The sequence below is a fragment of the Gallus gallus genome, chromosome 22 (assembly GCF_016699485.2).
Source record: "Gallus gallus isolate bGalGal1 chromosome 22, bGalGal1.mat.broiler.GRCg7b, whole genome shotgun sequence".
Classification (NCBI taxonomy): domain Eukaryota; kingdom Metazoa; phylum Chordata; class Aves; order Galliformes; family Phasianidae; genus Gallus; species Gallus gallus.
The window spans coordinates 3526067-3549449 of NC_052553.1; the positions used below are offsets into that span (position 1 = coordinate 3526067).

At 43.6% G+C, this 23383-nt stretch overlaps 1 protein-coding gene across 11 annotated transcripts in view; it reads right to left on the minus strand.

Moving 5' to 3' along the window:
- Window positions 1-23383, minus strand: part of LOC107054988 — a 173144-nt gene that overhangs the window by 49224 nt on the left and 100537 nt on the right. For 3 of the 11 annotated variants that reach the window (XR_006932012.1, XR_006932009.1, XR_005841562.2), the window contains exons 1-2: window positions 11894-11963; window positions 4604-4749 (exon numbers count right to left, since the gene is read on the minus strand). The exons of 5 other annotated variants lie outside the window; for them this stretch is intronic. The gene's annotated coding sequence lies outside the window, so the exon portion shown is untranslated. Of the gene's footprint in view, window positions 1-4603; window positions 4750-11893; window positions 11964-23383 lie in introns of those variants that run through there. 3 more of the 11 variants (XR_006932010.1, XR_006932013.1, XR_005841561.2) reach the window with 1 other exon arrangement.

The window sequence follows — 23383 nt, forward strand, 5'->3', positions numbered from 1 at the left end:
TAAGCAAAAATAACTCTTTTGGACCAAATTCTACTCCCGCATCAGCTACCATGCAATTCCAGGGATTTCAGAACAGCTCCTTTGGATGTATCTGGATTTTGTTTCTCTGATCCTTGGTGATGAAAGGAGAAATCTACCATTCCATGAAGCAAGATGCATGAGATGCTACTGATTCCAGCATCAAGAATTAAAAATAAATAAGTAAATAAATACAGTAGGGTTTCTGATTCATTTTAAGCAAAAGAGAGATATCACAGACTTTCTTCTCTCTATTACAGGCAGGTCTTTTGGGGGTAAATTCTTCTCTCACATTTGCACTTGTATAAGCCCTGAGTAATTTCTTTAAGTCACTGTTTAATCTGTAGGTTTTTTTTTTTTTTTTTCCAGGAAGAGGATCTGATCTACAGAAAATCTAAATCAATATCAGCTGGCTTTAGGTCAAAGAACTGGGGCCTCAAGCACTAAGAATACCTGTCAGCTAGATATAAACAGACATATATCACAGTCTGCATGAAAATCACCTCTTAATCCCCCAAGGCAACCAGTGGATAAGTTAAATATAATTAATTATTGCATCATTCTGGCCTTTGATAACAAAGGTAATCAAGTGTATTTTTGCTCTGCCTTATCATAACTACTTGATTAAAAAAGCAAAATTCCTTGCTCCCACTTTCTCTCTGCCTGGTTGAGATAATTTGGCCAGAAAGAGACATGCCAGAAATGGCTCCACTGAATGCAATCAACTGCAGGAGACAACCAGGAGTGGCACACATCTGTAAAGCATCCTTCCTCCTGACCTGAGCCACCTCCCAGTTGCTTCCACTCCCACACCCAACGTATTTTCCTTGTTGGTGACAAGAGACAGTAAGTTAACTTCTTCATTTTTGAAACATGCACTGAGGGACATGGTCAGGGGGCATGGTGGGGATGGGCGGGGTTGGACTTGAGGATCTTAGAGCTCTTTTCCAGCCTTAATCCTTCTATGATTCCATGATATCCAGATACTGCTGTGTGGCTGCAACTCTCAACACAACGCAATTAAGCTCAGCATCCTTCCTATAGACTAGATCTGGTATTTTTACAGGTTTAAACCACTGTTATTCAATAAATATCTCAGAACTATGCTCTGAGGATTAATATCTACACCCAGAACATGAGCAAGTTGAGGTTTGGTTGCTGTCATGCCAAGAACTTCCTCTGCCATTCTGGGAAAGTCTTCCAGTGGTACATAAATATGCAGTTGTCATTTGCCTTCAGCAGAGCCCCTCTCCTCTCCAGCGTGGGGATAATAACATGTGCCTACGTCAGATGGTTCTTTGGAGGAAAATTCATACCGAAGCAATGCGCTCTGCAAAGGACTGGCAAAAGATAATGGCCACATAAATATCCGTGTCAGATTTTTTTACTTCTGCCCAGTGATTTGAACACGATCCACTGGATTATACTAGCATACAACTAACAGCCATGAATCTTTGTGGTCTAGCTTTGCCTCTGTCTGCTGCAGAGGTACATGAGGGATTTGGTTTGGCCTTTTATCTCTACCCGTGCATAGCTGTATTTTATGGCTCTTGTTTCCCTTCCCAGTCGGGAGTGGGAGTCTGGGGGGGAATGGGAGTTAGCACCTGGTGTTGCCAAGTCCAGCACATCATGTGCCAAGAGGAAAAATTTATTTTGTTGACGATTGTTTCTGACTTTCACTTTCCCCAATTGGCTAGAGATGCAATTTTCAGATCTGCCTCAGGCTATCCTCTCTGTTTAGAGAAACAACAATAAAATCCCCAATACAAACTTAACTGCTATGTATGAGCATGTTGTGGGAGCTCACATTACTTGCAGCTAACACTGTTTTAGGGAGCTCATTGACTAATTATTTTCTAGCAAGCTAGCAAGGTTCATTAGATAAAACGACAACCCTACTAAAGTTTTGGAAGCTGCTTATGCAACATTTAGAAAGGGGAGAGCACATCTTAGATAACCACGGGACTATTTCTGGATAGCTAGTGCAAAACTTGGATTTATTCTGACTTAATAAGCTTTCAGATTGCATTGAGAGAGCTGCCTGAGGGCATGGGACTGGGTTTTCATGGGATCTCACAGGACGGCTGATGTTGGAAGGGAATCTTCCAACTCAAAGCAGGGTCAACCCTTTGAACACCTTCGTTCCCTTACGCTGCATTTGCTCCACTATTTTCATGTATCTCTTGTAACTGGGAGCACAGATGGGTCCAGATGGGTCTCAGCAGCACTGGGGAAAGGGGAATAATCATCTATCACCCACCTATGCCTTTCTAATCAGGCTTCAGGGTGCAATGAGTGCAGCTGGTTTCCCCAGCAAGCAATCCTGAGGCAGTTTCTGTCATTAAGAGTAGCAGACTCATTTTCTGTGCATCAGGGCCAGGGAGCTGAATTTCACATCCTCCTATCTGCCACGTGGCCACGGTGAACAGGATGCTTAACCATCACCAGTGGGGTGGGTCCCAAAGAAGATTCCAGAAAGATTACTGTCTGCTGGGCCATTTTCGCTGTATGTTTCTACTTACACATTAGTCACAATTCTCATGCCTTTGTAGATATCCATATTTTAGCACATTATCTAATTCACAGAGGTCTATTGATTCCCAGCTTTGCTCTTGAAGGGCAGTGACTCATCTTTCAGTGCACACAATAGAAGAGCTGCTAATAAAAAAAACATTTAACATTTAGAGCCAGAGTATCTGGATGAGAAATGCTCCTACATTGCAGACATCCAGGCTTCGTGAGCTGGATTCAGAATCTGATGGCTTTTTTTCCCCCTCCCTGATGCTGAACACACAAATGCATCGGATGTACTCATTTCCTATGGAGCTGGATCTGCCCTGGGCGTGCAGAGCTCTGGATTAACACGGTCATTTGATGCAATGCATGACCTCAAACAGTTTATAGGAACTTTCTGCTTGTGAGCACACATTGGAGAGGGCGGAGAGGGTTTCTAGAGAAGGAAATTCACCCCTGTCCTCAAAAGGACACGATCGGAGCATTTTCATTCTCTCTAGGCCTTCAATTTGGGATCCGAACATGACTGAAGGAACGCACTGACCTCATACTGAACTGAATCTTACAGAATCAGTCCACTCTTAAATTCCCAGAACTGGTTTCTTTTTAAAGCTGAAAGGATGAGAAACTGTCTGGGGAGAGAAAACTGCAAAGGGAGATACTGCTGCTGAAAAACATACAAATCATCTTTCAGTCACCAATCAATGAAACCTGAGCACTACGACTTGCAAAACTCACATTGATTTTAATAGGAATCCTATCCAAAGAGACTCAGAGCCACCTATTGTGATTTTCTCTTAGACTTGTGGTATTTTTTTAAAAAAAGTATTAAAACATCTTTCATTTTTCAATGCCAGTCCTTAAGAACCACGAGACTGAGCGAGCATCTTGGCTTTTTATACATGCTTGTCTTCTGGCCATGTGGTTGCAGAGGAAAACCCCACAGGGCTCTGAATAACATCACTCAGAGCTCAAAACCCAGAAGGCAAACTACAAAAGGGCTATAATGCCTTTTTTTGGTACTCACCTCTGTTATGCTCTCCCATGACCTCATAGAATCATAGAATCACAGGATGGCTTGGGTTGGAAGGGACCCCAAGGATCATCAAGTTCCAACCCCCCTGCCACAGGCAGGGCCTCCAGATCTGGTACTAGACCAGGTTGCCCAAGGTCCCATCCAAGCTGGTCTTGAACACCTCCAGGTATAGACACAAGAGCTGCTGTGTCCAACTTTGGATCCTGGGTACCGGGGAACATAGTTCAGTGCACACTGTGCTTAATTGGCATGGTTTAAGTGATCATAGAATCCTAGAATCATTAAGGTTGGGAAGACCAACAACATCTTCTAGTGCAACCACCAACCCATGCTCTAGATCGTGTCACTCAGTGCCACATCTACCCTTTTATTGAACACCTCCAGGAATGATGACTCCACCACCACCCTGGGCAGCCTGTGCCAATGATCACTCTTTCTGAGAAGAAATTTTTCCTAATACCCAATCTGAACCTCCCCTGATGCAACTGGAAAAGGCCACAAACCATCCATCCTGCTGCTTTCCTCATCTGGGGGAAAAAAACCCACCCAGCCAGAGCCAGGGAAACAATATTGCTTGCTTCTCCACAGGACTGATGCACATGACTGATAAAGCATTGGCGATGCTAATGCCTCTTCAAGGCAATGCCACAGGTCTCCTTGCACACCCTATGGGGTGACACAGGCTGGAGCATCTTTTCCTCAGCTTTCTTTATCAAACCCTTGATATGGAAATACACCACCAACAAACCTTTCAACAATTCATCTCCCATGTACCTGCATGAAGGTGTGCATCCTTCAGTTCACCTCTGTCCCCAGGCAGAATCTCAACACCCACCCTATGACATGGCATCCCTCCCAAAAGGATGGCAGCACATCATTTGTGGATCCAAAAGTCACCCCAATAAGCTAATTTTCAAGCCAGCGGAACAACCTAAATAAACAAGCATTTTGAGTTTGACAGTTTGTCGTACTTCACATGCTGTCAAATGGAAGCCTCTGTTACAATGAAGCCCAGATTTGTTAGAGGAAACGAACCTTGATATGGTGAATGAGCTGTCTTAATCCTTCAGGTATTTCACCTCTTCTCCATTTCCTTCACAGAATACTTGCTGCTCAGGTAGATTTTAGATTCTTCTCCATCACAAAGGAGTGACTTCTTACAAATACGAGTTCCACTACAGCTACAACAATAAAAGAAATGCTGCAATACCGACTAATGCTACTTATTCCAACAGAGGACTTTAAGTGAGCTTTTAAGAGTCAAATCAGCTTAGAAAACTGGGGACAATTATGCAAAATTTTCCCAATAGCTCCGCCTTATTTAATCAAACACTTAAATCCATGCCTATCCAGGCCAGCAATTAAACATGGCAGGAAGAGAATTAAGCGTGGGCTTCAATACATTTTTTAATGAGGATGTTTTCCAGGACTGGGGCCAAATGAGCTGAAATTCGTCACTGCTCCAAGGTAAGCGTAGTACTGAAAAAGGGAAAGGAGAATCATTAAGTTTCCTATTTGGACTAAACCCGACACATTAATTAGGGCATTAATTTAATTTCTCTTCCTATGTCAGCTTTTAATTAAACATTAATTTACCCTACTTTGTTGGCTTTGGGCTTTGCATGGAATTGCCATGGGGTCCATGGCATCCTACTGGTGTTGCCAGCATGGAGCTGAGGTGGTGGCTGGGCTGAGCAAGAGAGCAATGGGAGATGGGCACTTCCATCACCGGGGCTCGTTGTTGGGCAGGAGGAGGATGGCAGTCTCTAGGGCTGCTACTTGGGCTCCATTTCTGAATGCAAATGCTCAGATCCTCCGCTAGTATCAATCCCTGCAGATGCACAAGTTTACTCCCATTTCGTATCCGGCTCTAAAGTTAATGCAGAAAAATTACTAATGGTGTGTTAGTTAAATTATCCCTCAGTTAAATTCAACTCTTTAAAGCATAATATTAAGCTAACAGTGTCTGGTGGCTCTTATTTCATTACTCCTTCATTTCAATATTTTTAAGACTTTCTTTTCATTTCAGGATATTAGATTTGATATAATAACAATGGCCTTAGTAGATGGAAAAAAAAAAAAACCACAAAAACCCAACTTTTTCCTAAATAATCTTGTACTGCTTTGGAAAGATAGCTCTTTATGATCTTCATTTTCATGGTACGCTTCGATTCCATTACCCATTTCTTTTATGCGAAGGAGTTCAAAGAATAGGCACAGCTCTCAGAATATAGAAAAACTTCAGTTATCCTCCCATTGAGAAGCTTTTAGGGAGCTAGGACCTTGCTGTGGATATGGCACCAAATGGGGTTGGGTAATCCAGATTGTAAACCTCTTCCTGCCCCAGTCTCCCTGGATGACGTTGGTTGAACCATTTCACAGATTTCTTCTGAGATGGGAATAATGTTTTCTAACCCCAAACGGTTGCTAGGAGGATCCATTCATAATCCTTGTGGAATGCTGGAAACACTTCTGCCTCCTACACAGAAGCATTTATTCAGTCAGGAAACAGAAAAGACGCTGCATGATCTAACTGGAAAGGTTCGCGATCAGGGAAGGGATTGGGTACACGTCCCCCGCTCTCACAACAAGTGATGAGCTGGAGGGGGTGCTGGTCTTTTGCTGTGTTCCAATGCCAAAATTAATCATATGTTTCAGTTCTACCAACCTTCTTCACACAGTGAGTACTATGAGGAGCCCAGGGACCTCTTGGGTGGGAATCACGGCGTGTGCGGAACAGCACAGTGGGGTCTGTGCTGAGCAACCTATGGGCTCAAATGCTGCAGCAGAAATTACTGCTCCCATCTGTAGCCCCAAGAACAAATCCACAGGGAGGAACACATGGCTTGAAAGACCTACTCTTTTCATCTCAGAAGAAGAAATCAGTCGATCACCACTGGGGTTCTCTCCCAACCCATTTAAATCAGTGGGAATCTGCCAATGAATTGAATGGGGCTAGAACTTTTCTCATCGTATTTCCACTGTTACAGTAAAGAGATTATTAATGAGCACAAGCATGATTCAGCAAATCCCACCCTCTCGCCACCCTCTTTGGCCAAGCACACACTTTGACAGAGGGGTTCAGGAGGATATTCAAGTGAATTATATTTTGTCATATTAAATTAAGAGAGGAATCAGTTAAAAATCATTTTAATCAAGGAAACAAATGGAAAAAGAAATGGAATGATCCCTTGTAGACTGCTTTTGACATTTGTGGATTTGTTTTGTATTCCCTCTCACTCAATAAACTGAAGGATGACTGAGTTCATTTCACAGAAGATGGATTGCATTTTCTTCTCTCAGCTCTGCAATGTCCATCGAATTCAACCAGAAAAAAAATTATTGTGCTTTAAAAACGCATGATTCCTACATTATTAGAGTCAAACTGCACACCTGGGGCAAGGGAGAGGAAATGAACACAATCTCCACGTACAACAGTGGTGGTTACCTAATAAAGGGTGTTAATATTTAGGAGGACTTTTAAGGCAAATACGCACTGGAAAATGCAGAATGAGGAAAAATGGAAAAGCCCCGTTTATGCACAAGCCTTCACCCAACCCAAATTTCTCCTGCTTATTTGTTTACTTTTTTTTTTTTTGGTGGAACAGTTTGAAAGACACAAGGGTCCATTCCAGTCAGTGGGAGGGGTGTTGTGCCCCCATCTAACTCAGAGATCTCTCCTCCACACCTTTGGGGTGAAAAGCCTTGTATCAGTTATACATATATATAACTGTTTTTTAGGACCATTCTACATCCTCTAGTGGCACAGCTTAAGGGAAGTGGTCTGTCACTGCAGCTCCTATCACAGCCAACGGCTCTGCAGTGACTCACATCAGCTGGGGATATTTCCACCATGAAGGGCAGCAGAGAAGGAATGGAAAGGAACAAAACAGGAGAAATAAATAAACATAAAACTGAAACCTGCCTGTTCCTGGCAGGGGCTGGAAGCAGAGGGAGAACATGTTGTTACACTCAGGAGGAGGTCCTTATGTGTAATGGAGATGGGTGCCAGTTTAAGATGCTGCAGCTGCAGCCCGGATGGGAGATCTGCAGTACAGACCACATAAGACAGATTTCTGTTGGAGGGTTTGAGTTTTTTGGTAGATGTGGGAGATGCGTATTTGTCAGCAGAAGTGGAACGATCAGTTACATCATCTCCTGTTTTTAAGCTTTGGTGCTTACTTGTTTTGTTATTTGAAATCCTCGGGTGCTTAAGGAGATCAGTGGTGCCACTGCTGTGAAGATAAACCGGAGCACACTGCCAAATCTGAATCCTGCTTCAAAGTCCTGTTCTGCAGCTCAGCGTCACTCCAATCTCCGCAGAATCAGGGTGTAAAACACGACTGAGTGCACCTCTCCCTGCCTTCTCAGCTGCACAAACCTCCCACCTCCACACATGCTGCTATTCTCCTTCAGCAGAGCTGCAATGTCAATGCAAATATTCCCATTCAAGTTTTCCCACCAGGATTCCTTTATCATCTCATAGGTGGCAGGTGCAAATGGTGCAATGAGGGAGCTGCCTGCAGGCTGGGGCATGCAAGCTTGTGCATGCAATCCCTCACTTAGGAATCTGCAAATTGGCTTTGCTGTTTAGTAGCGGGGAAGGTTGTCAAAGATTTAGCAGACCTATTGCCAAAGAGCTACTTTGGGAGATTGTTTTGTTTTTTTTTTTTTTTGATCAAGTTTGTCTTTCATAAAGCCTCATCTGAATGCTGTTAACACACATCACAGACACTGACGACACTGAATTATTTAATGCTACACACCTATCTCAGATGAAATCTCGCAGATCAAAAGAAAATGTTTACTTCAGTTGGATGGAGCTCCTACAGACACACTCCAGGGTGACGAGACAGGCACTAGAAAATATTATGGGAACCACCGATTGGAAATGAGTATAAATTCATTCTGGCAATCCTTCTCTGCCTCTTACACACCCATTCCCATTTCTGTTCTCTGGTAACATTGCCTACCTGCTGCCACACCAGCTCTCAGTTCACGGACCGATGTCCTCAATATTATTTCTGCCTAAGTCCCCGTGTGTTTCGGTGTTTACTTGTTTTGCAGTAATAATAGATGATACGGTTATCCACAGAGCAAACAGAAGGGCTGTATTTTCTCCTCTTGTTCAGGTGAGCGGATCATTCGGAGAATTTATGAGACAGAACTCGGCCTGTAGGTAATTGGTCTTCATTCCCTCTGGCCTGACAACCACCATGTCACCAGCCCATGTCTACTCCACGTGAAAGCAGCTTGCAGACTTTGCTCGCTGGCTGCCAAGACACTGAATTATGGTTGATCTGAAGGTTCAGTTGGTTCTTACTCCAGTATTTTACAAACTCTTGAAATCCTCCCGTTTCATTCTTAGGGCAGATAAAAGACACGCCAACAAAATCCAGGGAAAAAAAAAATAAGTAGGAACCATCCTTTTGCTCCCATTTCTTGATGGTTTGGATATCACACAGCAAAAGGACCTTCTAAATGGGCAAAGCAATGGTGGTAGTGGAACAACAGTGAGGATGGAGCTAATAACACCTTTAGCAAGATGCCATTACTTCCAAAATTTGCCCTCTTACCTTATGTATGAGCAGCATAAATACTGAAACCTTCTCTAGAAAGAATCAAAACAGCTCAAAGGAGTCACTGGTGCCCTGGCCCTGCTGCAGCTCTGAGTACCTTGTGATCCAAAACTACATGAAGGCACGAGGAAAGATAAGGACACGATCAGATCAAAATGCTGCACTTGTCTGCTCTCTCAGCTTCACCGGTCTCCCATTTTCCTTCTGAAGAAATACAGGGCATGAGTTCAATCTAAAAAGCCCTAGCCAGTCTGTGATCAAGCTGCCTCCTCCATCTACTACAGAAGAAGGGCAATTAAGGACTTTGGAAGTCCATCTCTTAGACATGCAGTTTCAGATCCTTGCACAGAGGAATTTCAGATAGGATGCTAGAGCATGGGAACCCACTACCTTAAAGAATGCAGTTTTGAGATCGCATGAAACACATTTTGTTTCACAACTCTAGAGAAGTAAGTTGTGAATCTTTAAAAGGCCCTGCAACCGAAACCAGGATTGCATATTAAGAACACTGTAGTCTTCTCATTGGACAAAGAGACAGTTTTCAGAAGTATTCAGCACGCACTGAGCTGGTCAGAAATATTAAGTTCCTCTGTTAGTGCAAAATTAGGCTGGAGACCTTGGCTTGAATGTCTTTGTGAAGGCAGCTGCAAGACCAATGGACTCACAAGCACAGGAATTAATTTTAAGTGCTCTTCCTCATTGCCTAAAGTTGGTGAAAAGGAACTGTTGAGCATGCATTAGCACAAAGGCACTGCTTTTGGATGTTTTGAGAAAAACTCCTCTACCAGATCTATCTTTGGATGTCTTGTATCACCAAGTGGAATCCATGTAAAGCCAATTAAAACTTATTTGTCAAAGGGTAGAGCTAACATCATAATACGCATGGTCTGCTCACAGCTCGCTAGCTGTTACTTGAAGCCACAAATCACAATAACTATTCTGTTGAAATTATAAGAGAGAAGCTAGAAATCCTGCTAAACTCAATGAGCCATTAAATAGTTGACAATATTCTTTATAGAAACCTAGAATAGTTAATTAGTCCCCAAATACAAATGGTGAGCGTGAATAATTGCCACCATAGATTCCAATCAAGATACCCAAGGCTAGATCTGCAACTAGCATAAACTGACATTGCTTCATCTACAGTGCCAGCTCTTACCAGCTGTGAAACTGGCCCTAAAAGGCTGGGTTTGTGCTGAAAGCACAGGGGTCTTTATATTCCTTCATCTTCCTCCCTACAGCAGCTTCCCCCAGCCACACTCTACCCTATTCCTGAACCTTTTACTCTAGGTGTTCCATTCCCTTCCTCCTTTTTTTTTTTTTTAGCATTTCCAGGCTTTTCTCTCTAAACCAGTGAGGCTCTGCTTACCGAGAGGCAGAACATTCCCCCCAAGTTTTGTGCTGATGAGATGTGACATTCAGAAGTTATTGCGCTATACAAAAATAAACAGAGAAATGCCATCAAGTTGAATGCAGGGAATTGCTCAGCCAATTAATATTTGCATATCCTTGGATGAAAGATATCAGTAGTACAAAGTATTATTATTAATAAGAGCCCACAGAGAATCTTCTGTCAGGCAAACACCACTAATGATGTGCCTTGCTTTCTGTCTTGGCACCCCACCAAGTTTCACAGGAGTTTCATGAAATACCAGTTTCTTGCTCGATCAAGAAAGTTTGGCAGAGTTTGAAGGGGTTTGGATGATCAAACTGGGAGATAAGGTCATGAACAGAGGAGAGAGACTGCACCTCTATCGCTGCAAAAATGTCATGTTGTGACACCATGCACTGAGTGTGACAGCAGAATTGTCCCTTCCTTGAGATCCCTGCTTTCTTTTCCCTTACACAGCCTTCATCTTGAAGGTGACACTGCTGAACCAAAGCACTCAAAGATAAGCAAAACTTGAACATTTTTTTGATTAGGACCTCAGGGCTTCTCATGCTGTAGGAAATTCATTCTGCATCCCTTTCAGCACAGCACAGAACCTCCCCAGAAGACAGCAAAATGGTGGCCCTTGTCCTGCAGACCTCCATTAGTGCTACCAGCATCCAGCTTCTAGCCAGCCTGACCTGTCTGGTTGGTGCCCATGAGCAATCTGGATGGTGAAGATTTGAAACGCAGTTTTAATCAACTGAAAAAAATGCCTTCTAGTTCATCGCAGAGGCAAAATGACCCACCGTGTATCTGTCTTTTATAATGTGCCTGTGCATGGTATATTTGAGGGCTCTTAAGTGGTTTCGTCCTCTTTTGCTGCCGCAGTGCCCACGGAGAGCCAACTGCCAGAATGTGCTTGTACAAATACGCTCGCTACAGTAAACAGCCCTGGGCAATCTGTTGCACCCAAGGACCTCGTGTTGATTCTGCACCGTTCCTTGGAGGATTTGTTCCTCCTTGCAAATTCAAAGATGTGAAGCAGGGAGGGACCAAAACCTTGCTCCTGAATGTTAGCTGGCCTCAGGCCAGCCATGCAAAATGTATTAATAGAAACGGACAATTTTATACAACTACATAAAAAAAACAAAACAAAAAGAAAGAACAACCAAACAACAACAACCCAGAGTGATGAAAACATCCAAGTGAATAATACTTGATGAGAAAAAAGGGTGAAATGTTATTTCTTTTCAGAGGTGTTGCCATAGTATTGAATTTCAAGAAACAGAATTTGTTAAATTTTCTGAATATTCAAGAAAAATAAGAAATAGAGTGAAAAAAAAACCTGAAAAATCTATATTAGAAGTGACTTACTGTCCTCAGCTTGAAGCACGTAGTCCTCAGTCATCTCAATAGGAGTGCTCTCATGGTTCCAACAAAATGCATCCTCAACTTCCTCATTCATGGCCTCAAGGACAATGATAATGGCCTTACAGAAGGCAGTGGGCAGGAGCCAACCTGCTGGCATGAACTGTGATCTCAGAACTCAGAACCTGTCCGCCAACTCCTGCCAAAGTTATGGTGATAAATGGAGGCACTATGTTGGAGAGAGCAGCTAGATCCTGTTTTGATATGACTATTTGGCTCTCTTTTCTTGACAGGCAATTTAGGAGCTCTATTTTAGAATGATAACATTCCTCTTTCTTCCATTCCCTTCCACCCTACTCCTACCTCTCCTGCTCCTTTTGTAGCATCTGTATGGAGGTGGCACTGCTCTGGAAACACCAGCATTTCAGAAGGGGAGTGGGAAACTCCGAGTAATGAAGTAGAGCTGTAGCACCGCAGAAAGGCCTCCATCTGGACTCCAATGGCCCACTCTAACCTAGCGTCATTAACTCCAGTGGCAGCTTGCTCCAGTTGAGTGATGTCTATATGGAAGAATACTCTAATTTGTTGCTAGAAGCAAGGAGAGAATAGAGCTCTGTTTGTGCAAACTATTTTTTGCTATTATCTGAACATCTCTGATGATCAAGTCCTCAAGCTTTCTGTTGACACTGGCAATGAGTAGGTGACTGTAGAGAGAGTTTCCTTGCAGGCACTTGACTTTGGCTTCAATTTGTAAAGATCCCATCATTTTCCCTATTGAAATAACATCAGATAAGCAGTATGTAATGCTTTGGTAGTTTAAAAATACATCTATATTTAAAAGAAAATATATATATGCAAATAAAACCGGGGTGGTAATAGCAAGACAGGCTGAGCCAGAAACTATTACTGCTTTGACATGAATACCGTCAAAATTCTGAATTGCAGAGTCCTAAGTTCCTCAGAACTGATGTCCCTAGAGAAGGGCCCCTGACAGAGGGAGGGAATTAGGATGACACTGTACTCGCAATGGGCAGAGAGCACTGAGTGTTGTTAAATTAAAATATCTACTTGGAGACTGCAGCTTGGGAGAGCTTTCAAGAAAGTTTAGCTGCTTTTAGGGCATTGAAAAAGAACACAGGTTTTCAAGAAGGACATAAAAATGCAAAATAATAATAATAACAACAATAAAAAAACTCGTCATGATAACCCTTTTTACAATAACCGGAAATTCCAGCAAGAAATTCTCAAGTCATGCCTATGATTTCTTTAATCTACAGCTCTTGACCTCAGTTGTAACTGGTTGTACTGAGCAATGAAGTGCTGTCTCAGACGAAGCCTAATTAGCTCTGAAAAAGCTGATATGTCCAAAAGAACAGCACATATCCATGTGGAAGATCCAGCTTCTGTCCCAGAAGCCCAGCAGCCACAGCACTGCAGCATCAGTTTGGAATAATTAGTGCAATGCTGTTTGCAGCAGGGAGGCTGGATCTGGTATCCCTGTGCAGCCTCCATCAGACAGTATCAATATAGCTTAGTGATAGAGAATCTGTCAAGTTATTTCCAGGGTTAACCACTCAGACTGTTAAAAAATATAAATTTAATGTCTAGCCTGAACTTGGCTGCTTTCAGGTTGTTACTCTTGGGTCTTGTTATGCTTTTGTCAGATAGATTAAATAGTCTGCTATGATCAGAAACAGCCTCCCCACATGGAGGGTGATAAAGCATGGTCAAGTTACCTTTAGAAGGGTTTTCCTCCACAAATATAAGTAGGAGGGACTCAACCACACTATGGCTTCTTCCACCAAGAAGCTAAACCCTACAGAGAATGGTTTCCAAGGCACAAAGGATCATTTAAATGCTCATTTCCCATGGAAGATCAGGGGCACTTGGGTGTCTCATTCCATTTGTTAAGCTCTAAATGTTTTCTCCCCTATCCTGGTCAGCATCCATGGAAAATAAGAAAAATATCGTTTAATGGCGGAGTCTCAGAGAGGTGATTCAATTACCAGCCCTAGCTGCCACAGTTGCCAGTAAACTAGAAAGAAAAGGAATATAAAATAATCCTTTTCCACTTCCTCCTACTGTCTCATGATAGTTCCTCCCTCTTTTGAGAACCTTTCCCATCAGTCTCTGCTAATTGCCAGGTAGAAAACGGCTCAGAAAGGAACGGGGGTGAAGAGAGACAGAGGCAAAACTGGCCATGTTAGCACTTCAGCAGTGCTTGGCAGGATGCAGAGACAATCTATTAGGGGATGTCTGATCACGTTAGGCACCCAGCTGCAAACACAAGTGATACAGAAAAAGGAAGGCAAGGAGGAGAGTGCAACCCAGCTCTGCTCGGCGCCTGCTGCTCCTAGGGGACAGCTGTCAGGAGCTGATAGTTCCTAGCAAACCCTGCAGAGGAGAAATGCACATCACAGAGGCTTTAAAAACAAACAAACCATGAAAATGATACACTGTAGGTATACAAACCAAACCAAACACTGATTTTAGGGGAGACAAAAGCCCACCTGCCTAGCTACTGTGACAGCCCTACCTGCTCAGGTGCCTCGATGTCTTTCTGGATGCATCTCATTCCTTCCATAAGGCTGTTTTAGTGCTTTCCGTGTTGCAAAGGTGAAACATTCAACTCTGAGAGAAGACTTTGAAATATGCACTCCAGACTTGGCCGAGAGGCTATAGAGGAAGCCAAGAAGACACCAGTGCACGAGCAAGATGCCACATAGAAACCCATTTTGTGCATCCTTGGGTGAGTTACTGAGTTTCTGCAAGCCATGACTCCCATCTATACCAGTGATTAAAAAGCTTTTTCCCAATTGAAGACCAGACAATAGGAGCCTCAGGACTACCTAGGATGAATCCTGTATTTAAAACTCTCCCAGTTATGCTGACGGGTATTTGCTCGGGGTTTGATAGCAGTTTCTGTAGAGGTCTATAGATCGGAATAATCACATTGGTAGGGCACCTTCACGCCCTTCAGCTAAGCGTGCTCTCAGCAAACCTTTCTGAACAAAGCATTAGGTTGCAAATGCCACTTCGTGGTGCTAGAGCTACAGACTGTGCTGCCTTGGATGACTGCCCTGCTCCCTGCAACAGAGCACAGAACTCTGCAAAGCCAGCTCCTCGTTGCCCCTGCCCACAGAGCCCAAACTCATTAACCGTACAAGAATACAATTACCTCAAACCCTAAAATCAGTTTGAACAAGAGTTGTTTGCTCTGGGCCTTCTGTTTCAAAGAATGGACAGGAATTGCAGAAGCCTGAAGAGGAGATCATGTACAAGTTTGATGCCGTTTCTCAGAAGCTTTCTGATCTCATCTCTCAATGAGAGAGAGTACCACTTGTAAGTGTGGTTGTGTCCCTTTCCAGCTGCTTATTACTCCTTTTGGTTCCTGTTAGCTGCCCTCCATAAGGTGTATGCTAGGAAAGCACTTGTGAACTTTCCAAAACCAGCTTTGCTCTCCTCCAAGGAAAAGGCCAGTGCCTTAATGACTGCCTACAATTTTAATGAGAAGAAGAAGCCTTTCTTTCTAGGATTTTTTTTTTTTTCTGCACAGGATGTGGGTACAGACCCAGTGCTAGTTAACAGAGAAATGAAAAAGCCCTCCCACTCCACAAGAAAAATGCATTTAATTAGGAAGCACAGATCTAACGCCTCCAGCGCTCTTTGGTTTAATCTTTGCAGTCGTCCATTTTTGATGGAAAATTTGTGCTGACTTCATGGTGGCTGCTCGGACAAAAGTCACTGCACCTCATGGTGCCATCATAGCTTGGGGCGGGGGGCAATGGTGAACAGTGATTTAATTAGGTTTCTGTAATAACGTCTCAATTTCCAAATGGCTGCCCATATATATTAGTATGGAAGAAACTCAATTACCGTATTTCTTCTAACTCTATAACTTTACTGTTGAGGGAAACTGAGAGAAGATTGACATCATAACCTAAAACAGAGGCTCCATGCCTACAGAATGCATCTAACACCCATTAGAGACGTTCACACTTTTACTCTCAGCTGCCCCATCCATGTGCAACATCTGTGCCCAGACCCAACCAGCACAAACACTGCCACAGTGCTGCTGGGTTGAGCCCACCACAAGAAGAAAAGCCCTGAAGAAAGGAGTTTCATTAAAGTAAACTGTACTACAGATGAGGGAAGAGGTGAACTGAAAAGCTTAGGTCACCCCCTCCCTCTTGACTTCAATCCACCGTCACAACCTGTCTTCCAAAATCCTCTCCGTGTAAGATATGTGCATTCTGCCAACACACACCACTCTGTAAAACAGACAGAGTATTTAGTCTGTGACTTTCACAGGATGGCATGTATGCAACTGAACAAGTCTGGATGTTCTATCTTGTCAATAGGACTGGGTAAGAGTGTTTATGGATGTGCTACCAGTGACATAAATAACAAGGAAAATAAAACATAACTAGACCCCAAATTAAAACCCAATCAGTAGTGTCTGCCTTCTAATTCCTCTTTAGATAGGATGTCAAAGCCTCAGCTAATCTCATCTTACTGTACAATCACTCCATCTGTTCCAGCCTCTAATTTCGCTATGAATTGAAATAAACGTAATTCCTGAAAATGTAAAAACATCTCAGATTTCCAGGCTCCTTTGTCTCTTCACAAATTTTATAGCCTCCTGTTTGGCACGGGGAGCTTTTCAAGTGCTACCAAGCTGATTATATTAGAGAATACTACAAATTGGATAACTCAAAACCCTCCTAGAGAGCTCTCGTAAAACTCCATGGTTGGATGGAAACTGGAGCAGATGGGCAAACTCCACCAAGCGCTACATTAACCCTGCTGTTCTCTGACTGGTGGCCAATAACACATTCAGAAAGTACAGATCTAAAAATAAGTCTCCAAAACAGAAGATGATCCAAAGCATTTAATATGCGTCGGCAAGACAGATGACCACTTGGTGACATACTTTTGCTACGATTGCAACCAATTTCTTCCCCAGACAGACAAATATTTCAGCTTCTCCGGTGTTTAAAAGAGAGAAGGTATTTAAAAGGGAAAGGCATGCGTCAAGGCAAATTGGTTGCCACTCGTCCATTACAGCTGAAATACTTCAACCATCACCTCATTACATATAGAGTAATAGCAAAGTGCGCACAACAAGGGCCATAATTGGATTGGAGAAATGGAGCAGGAGTCCTGGGGATAGATTCGCAATGCTCCAGTCGGCGCTGCTCTATAAAAACATTACTATTTTTGTTACCGAGTACACAAACTCCCATTGAATTCCAAAGGAGCTCCGGGTGTCCAGAGTCCTTTAATCTCTGCCCATTTGAAGAATTAAATACCATCTTCCCCCTGTGCCGCCGGTGAGCTGAATGTTGTTTTCACAGTTGGCCTGTGAGTTCTTGGATGCCATGGGGTGAGGGCTTCAGAGCTGTCGGAGGAATTCAGACTGCCCCAAGGTGCTACAAAGGGGTTTGATTTGGAAAACGTTCTCTTTACGGTGAGGGCTCTCCTGTTGTGGAAATGGATTTCTTCACATGCATGGCAGCAACCCCAGCCCAGCAGTGGACTACTGCAGATCCATCTCTCTCATTCCCATTCCAAGGGCGTTATTCAACCAGCTAAAGCATTTCCTGCTGGGCAGGCACCTGAGTGCTTTACCCCAGCAGCACAGTACAAGCAATTCAGCACCGTGTGCCTTTGGTACCGTCCCTAAAAGCCATCCCTAGGCGAATAATAGCCCAGCCCTGAAAAAATACATAACAAAATCCCTATCTAAAATCGGCTGTTTTTCCATTATTGGGTATCAAAAAAACTCATCCTGCAGTCAGCTGCAAACAAGCAGATCCCTGCATTTGTTGTAGATGTAGTTCGTATGAGGATCATTCCTGCAAATAAACAAAACAAGCTCAATTCTTCATTCTTTATGCTGACAGGCATGAAGGCTAATTGTTTAGAATTGCATTTCAAATGTCCCAGTTGAGATAAGTGCCAGGAGGTAGAGGTAAATCACACAACTACCCACTTGCTGCCTCAGAGTTTAAATAAATAGAAATTCGGGGCTAATTAATATTTAGGAAATGCAAAACTTGTCATCTTAAATCAGGCTGAAACACAATAATCACATTAAGTGCTTACTTCAGCAAAATACCACTGAAATGCTAAGTGTTAGTGAACTACGTGCGTATTTATCCACTTAATTGACTCCTGGCTCCGACAGAACTCTATTACCCAGGAGTTAGAAGGAAATTTAATTCTGATCTGTGTATTTGCACTCAAGGACTTCTGTTTGACTTCAGCTTATTTCAGTGGCAGAGCTGAAGAGCTACATTTTTCCAGATGTAATGGTACAAAGTTGAGCAACAAATGTGACATTTAGCTTTTCATGTGATGACCTTCCCTTCATCGTTGGGAAATTCTTCATCCTGTTCTCCTTCAGTTTCACTTTCAGACATCCTTTAAAGCTGCTGCTTGGTGCATTCACGCACACAGAGCCCAACAGAAAGCTCAGGTTGCATATTAGGAAGAATTTCTTCTCAGAAGGAGTGGTGAGGTACTGAAACAAGCAGTCCAGGGTGGTAGTGGTGTATCTCTGTCCCTTAAGGTGTCTAAGGAAAGGGTAGATGCAGTACTTAGGGACATGGTTTAGTAGGCAATATTGGTGGTAGGCGGACAGTTGGACTTGATTATCTTAGAGATCTCTTCGAACCTCAATGACTCTGTGATTCTACCAACACAAATAGCCAACTGCAGCTAATTTTACAGGCAGCCTCGATTTATTTGGCACCTTTTATTTGTGATACGCTGCGCCACTGATGTGCAGACCTCAGCTGAGTGCTCCCTTGGTCAACACAACTTCCTCATGTAGGAGAAAAAAAGGAAAGAGAAGAATGGGAATGGTGACAGCTCTATGCAATAACTGCCCACTGACCATCATTTGCCAGAAAGGACGTGGCCGTGAAAACCCTGTACCCCTCCATTTTTGCAGGGTGGATAGCAGCTCTTGTGCAGACATCTTCAAAAGCCACAGTCTGTGTGACAGCTTGGCACAGCAGATAGCTGTACAACGCTTCTTAAAAGCCAGGCTGAACTGAAAAACCACATTTAATAATCTCTGCCTCAACAGGATGAAGCGCGATCACAGAGTTCGTCTGACAGTCTTGGAGTGCTGAAAGGCTTGCTGCAGGTTGCAGGGCGAACTGGGACCTCTGGCTGCAGGCAGCAAAGGGCTGCACGTCGCTGCTCGGAGCACTGGGCACTTCCAGGGGATTTCTCCTCTCTCTTCCATTATGTGAGCTGAAAACCAATTGGTTCCTTCCCAGAGGCACGGGTCTGGAATGGCTCTGCTGCTCCTTTCAGTTCCCCTTCAACGTGTGACACATTTAAAAAGTGAATGAGTTCGTAAGGTATTTATCACCGCTGTGTTAATGCACTATGAAAATCTTCACATTTCCTGCTTGCCACTTTTCAACACTTTAACAAGATAGCTCAGCTAATTGCACCTCTCGGATTGACAACTGATTCCAACAGACGTTGTTCCGAGATCCATCACGGACGGACAGAGCAGAGGGATGTAAATACAGCTGGAGAACCGGCAGGGCACAGGACTTCATGGATTGAACATGGTGTCTTGATTCACATCAAGAAGTAGAACAGAAACTCGTGGAGAAGCAGCTTACAACACAAAATCTTCCAGAATTGAACAGGGCTCCATTTGCAGATTCAGTAGTTCTCGAACCAGCTCTTATTTGAGCATCTCTTTCTGAATATTTCCAAGGGAAATAACCTGGCCGAGGGAGAGTAGTTCAGAATTCACAAATCCCAGCCAAAGAATGCTGTTAAGGGGTGTAACTCAATATAAGAGAAATACTTGCAGGTATGGGGAGTGCACGAGAGGGATCATATGGGGACAGCGCACACTCTGCACCCAGACGGGGAGGGAAAACAGTCTCAATGCTGAGCAACACAACACAGGGGCCTCCTGTCCAGCTTCATGCTCTGAGACAGGTCAGCTGCAACAGAGCTGCTCTCCTTCTCTGCCTCAAGGAAATAAAAGAAAATAGAAGGAACCATTTTTGCTGCTCAATGGGGAAATTGAGATAAGGATTGTGCACAAAGCCAAAGTGACACTCCTGCTTCACTTGAAAACAGAGATCGAAGTTTCAGATCCCTTCTACAGACCATCAGATAAAGACAGTGCCTTTGATTTCCATTCCACAAGGACAGGTACAGAGCAAAGCTTCTGATGGGCTCTGCAGCCCATGCCTGTGCCTCTACCAGTCGGGCTTTGCAGGCACAACACCACTGTCCCCCTTCCAGTGGCAGGGGATGGCCACCAGTGTGGGCACCATGCACGGTAACACACTGCAGTGCAATACAAGCTGCCTTGCCTACACTTGGGGCGTCTTCAGCGAGTTGTGGACCTTAAAGTTGTTTGCGTAGCAATGCAGGCACTAATGCACCATTTCAATAATCCTGCTCAATGTGCTTTAACTTTATTTTTTATGTAAATCAGCCAGAGGAAAGGCCCTCAATGAGTTGCAAATACAGCCTGGAAAAGCTCATTAAAGGCAGAGCCTGGCAAAGTCATTATTATGTATGTGTCAAGTTTAATTCTGCAAAGAAGCAAATGCCATTAGTGCTCTCAGGAATCAATACACACCACGCATCTGTCCACAACAGGGAGCAAAAAAGATGGGGGGAACCAAGCAAACCACAAAGTCTCAGTATTCAGACTCTTTTCTTTCCATACTATCCCTACTTGAGTCATTAGGAGACATTTTGTACTGTTTCCAGCCACAAAGCCTTCCTGCAGGCCAGGATTAATGAGTCTGACTTCTACTGACTCGACTGCACCCAGATCACAAGCACTGGAGCTCCAGCTGGAGTTCCAGACAAAACATAAACAAAAGCCCTTGGTGATGGAATTGAAGATCAGATCCACCAGGAGACAGGAGCTACCAAGGGCCCCATCACTTATTTCTTTCACTGTCTATCTGCACATCCCTGTGCAAACAGCTCCCCAGGCTTACCTTCTACAGCTTGGAACAATTCTCACAAAGCTGAGCCAAAAAATTCCACACACGGGGAACTTTCTTGGACTCTGATATGTATACAAAAGCACAGAAATACACACTACTCTTCAGAAGTCAGTGTTGAGTTAAAGGCACATTAAGGAAAGGAGGCCTTGAGTTTGTAGCAAGGTGAGGGTCAGCCTCATTTCCCAGCTCACACTGATGGGACGAGAGGCAACAGCCCTGAGTTGCACCAAGGGAAGTTCAGGTTGGATATCAGGAACAATTTCGTCTCTAAACAAGTGGTAATGCACTGACACAAGCTGCCCAGGGAGGTAGTGGGGTCACCATTCCTGGAGGTGTTTCAGAACTGTGGGGATTTGGCGCTGAGGGATGTGGTCACTGGGCATGGTGGGATGGGTTGGACTTGCAATTGGCCACCTTAGTGGCCTTTTAAAGCCTTAATGGTACTATGATTGTATTTAGGGACATGGTCAGTGGACATGGGGTTGGACTTGGCGATCTTAGTGGTCTTTTCCAACCTGTGATTCTGTTATGTTGATGATGAGAGATAACACAAAGTGTTTGCTCATTTTATAGCATTAATTAAAAAAACTCAACAAATAAAAACACCGAAGAACCTCAACTAAGTCAAGATGTCAACAAAGATATATTCTGCTCGCTGCGGATCTCACCATACAAGGCAAGGAAAAGAAGATTGCAGTTCCCAGGTTTCCCAGTTAGTGCCTGTGCTCTTGATTTATGCCATCTAAGAAGGTCAAAAGAGTGGCTGAAAGGTAAGAGCACTGTCCTAAGACAAAAGATCAGTTGCTTACAAAAATATTCTGTGTGAACTGAGAGATCCCTGCAATACCTTCCTACCATACACATTCAAATATCAAGGTAGGATCATAGGATCATGGTAGTTGCTATGAACAAGTAACATACAACACCCTTAACATATACTCCCAATAATCCTTTTTCATTTAACAATACATGCCTGCATTGGAACGTGTGAGTTCACTGGTTGCTTGTTCTGAGATTTTCAGTTGAAAATCCTCTTACTTGCAACTCAGTTTATTGGTAAAGAAATGGGAAGAATAGCTGCATTCCTGCAGAAGTTCCAGCCAAATAAGTGAAGGAGCCTATCCACTCATATATACGTCTCCATTCTGAACAAAAACTGCCTATAAGGATAATTCAGCTGAACGGCTTTGATTATAAACATGACATCATTGCACACCAGATCTCAGATGAGCCCAAGACAGAATTCCTTGCACAATGACCTCCTTGTTCCACACACCCGTGTGCTTTGTAAATGGCTCCATATGCTTAATCGAAAATAAATCTAATTACCTTAATCTACTTCATCTCAAAAGTAGAAGAGTAAACTATATGTTTAATTATAAACTTTCCACTTTGGGCAGCTATAATTAATGAGTCAAGGAATCATGCAATATGCCTAGAGCAACCTTTATTACTCCTGAGGTGCACGAGCACCACTCACGCTTTAGAGCAAGTCACTTCCTATTAGTATTAGGAACCGAAGTGCCTACCTAAGGCATTAATCATGGAATGCCACCGCTCTAAGATTTTAATTATGTACAGTGTGTATGCGATGCATGGATTGCACACGCAATACGAAGCTAATAAACAGCCATCCTGGGGCTACCAAGGGCCTTGGTTTGCTTTGTTTCACATTGTTAACTTGATGTAGACAGGGGACGAGACGTTAGAAAAATGAGACTGTGCTCTAAGGAGAGCAATACAGAAGAGACGAGATCATAGAATCACAGGATCATTAAGCTTGGAAAAGACCACTAAGAATGCCAAGTCCAACCCCAACCCATCCCACCATGCCAACTGACCACATCTCTGAATAGAATCATAGTATCGTTAAGGTTGCAAAAGACCTCTTCTAAGATCACCAAATCCAACCCCACTCCATCCCACCATGCCCACTGACCACATCTCTGAATAGAATCATAGTATCATTAAGGTTGCAAAAGACCTCTTCTAAGATCACCAAATCCAACCCCACTCCATCCCACCATGCCCACTGACCACATCCCTCAGTGCCACATCTCCATGGTTCTTGAGCACTTTCATGGACAGTGACTCCACCACCTCCCTGGGCAGTCTGTGCCAATACTCGACCACTCTTTCTGAGAAAGAATTGTTCCAAACATCCAACCCAAACCTTCCCTGGTGAAACTTAAGGCTACCACCTCTCATCCCATCACTGTTACTGGGATCAGAGGCTGCCCCCCTCTCATCACCACCTCCTTTCAGGCAGATGTAGAGAATCACAAGATCTCCCTTGAGCCTCCTTTTTAGAGGGAATGGCTTCAAGCTGTGCCAGGGGAGATTCAGGCTGGACGTTAGGAAGTACTACTTCTCTGAAAGAGTGGTCAGGCACTGGAATGGGCTGCCCAGAGAGGTGGTGGAGTCACCGACCCTGGAGGTGTTCAAGGAACGTTTGGACGTTGTGTCGAGGGACATGGTTTAGTGA